The sequence below is a fragment of the Pteropus alecto genome, unplaced genomic scaffold (assembly GCF_000325575.1).
Source record: "Pteropus alecto unplaced genomic scaffold, ASM32557v1 scaffold89, whole genome shotgun sequence".
NCBI lineage: Eukaryota > Metazoa > Chordata > Mammalia > Chiroptera > Pteropodidae > Pteropus > Pteropus alecto.
Genome location: NW_006443130.1, coordinates 920,246 through 922,152, shown reverse-complemented (window position 1 = coordinate 922,152; position 1,907 = coordinate 920,246).

Genomic DNA, 1,907 nt, shown 5'->3' with positions numbered 1-1,907 from the left:
CCCCTGCAGGACGCCGCCCGTGTGGGTGCCACCCGCCTTTGCCGGGGGCGACCCCCTCCATCCGCGAGGCTTCCTTCAGAGGCGGCGGGTGCGGAGCTGCATAAAGGAAATGGCTGGGGAGAAAAGGGAGCTGACACGCTGCCCTTCCCCCTTGCAGATGGCAGAAGCCACCGCACGAAACCCTTCAAGTGACAGAATCGGCAGTCAGGTGATTGACAGGAGGCAGAGGCTGTCCGTCAGACTGCGCTGCCGGGCTGGGGGGCGGGGGGAGAAGCCGCTGTGTTTTTTACGAGCTTATCAAACACGAGTGCGCGTGGCACTTGCTAATCTGAATCGCTTTAAGTAGGATTGTTCAGTGGCAGTAATCTGTCAACAGATTACAATTTTGCTTAATTTTAATGTGGCTAACTTAAGACGGTTGTATAGTAAATTTATGCGACTGATCACAGTTATTAAATTACTACGTCTGCAAAGGAAGCAATCAAACCCCTCATTACGGCTGCCGCGAGTGAAAGCTGCACGTCAGGAAGCTAGCAGCGCGCTGCGGGGGCCGCCCCGCGGAGTCGGGGGTGCGGGGAGCGCGCGCCTTCTGCAGACCCCGCCGCGGTCACCTGGCCGGGAGACCGGTTTCACAAACGGCCTCGACTCGGCCGCACGGTGCTTGTGCCCCGCACGCCTGCCGTGCGCCCTGACCCCCTGTGCCGTGAGCCCCGACTCCGTGTGCCATGCGCCCTGTCTCCCTGTGCCATGCGCCCTGTCTCCCTGTGCCGTGTACCCCATCTCCCTGTGCCGTGCACCCCATCTCCCTCGTGCCCTGTGTCACCGAGCCCGGAGGGCGGTATGAGGCTGGTCCCAACACGGAGTGGCCGACGATGATTAGTTTAATTAGACAATTCAAAGTTTTAATATTTTAAAACTCGAGATTGTTTTTTCGTTGGGGTCCCAGTTTGACAGTTCGGGGGAGCTGGTCCTGTAAGGTGCGTGTCGGGGGGCTCAAGGCCACCATGGGGGCTGCACAGTTACGGGCGCTGCATGCTCACGCTGTCCCCGAGCAGGTTCTCGGGGTCCGTGTGAGACGTGAGACGTGAGATGTGGCCGTGAGACGTGGCTGTGGGTGTGTGTGGACGGCCTGGGCGGGCGCCGGCTTCACGGGGACTCACTGGCCGTCCACCGTCAGCATTCCTGTGAAGGTGGGGACCCTCCTGCGCGTGAGAGCTCCATCTCGGAGGCGGTTGGCTTTGGCTAGCATGGGCCATGGTCCTGTCCCGGTTGTCACGCAGAGCTCGGGGTGGCCTCGGCCAGCACCACGCTCTGTCAGGGGCTTGGGGTCTCAGGGACGGGCCTGGGGGGCCTTGCCACAGAGCCCAGAGGTCGGGCTTCTCCCTGAGCTGCTGCATCCATGGACTGACCATCGCGCTGGGTGCTCCAGACTCCAGGAGTCACGAGGGGTCGTCCTCCAGCCGGGGCTGCTGGCCGTGTGGGCCGGGCGCCCTACTGCCCAGGCCTGTGCTGGCCTCCGGGAAGAGGGGCGCAACCCGGGCGCTCGCCGGGCGCCGGGGGGAAGGGCCGCTTGTGTGCCGGCCGCAGCGCCAGCCCAGGGCATGGGGCTCGCCGTCCGGGACCGGCACGTGTGAACAGCCGACCCTCCCGGGGGGCTTTCCCTGACACCTGAAGGTTCGTTTGGAGTTGTTTGTTCAAACTTATCTAAGTCAGGGGTTTCCGACCCCTGGGCTGTGGTACTGGCCCGTGGCCCGTTAGGAACCGGGCCGCACAGCAGGAGGTGAGCGGCAGGTGGGCGAGCGAAGCTTCCTCTGTGTCTGCAGCCGCTCCCAGCGCTGGTGTCACCCCTCAGCTCCGCCTCACGTCACCAGGCCTTAGATGCTCATGCGAGCACCGGGACATCGTAG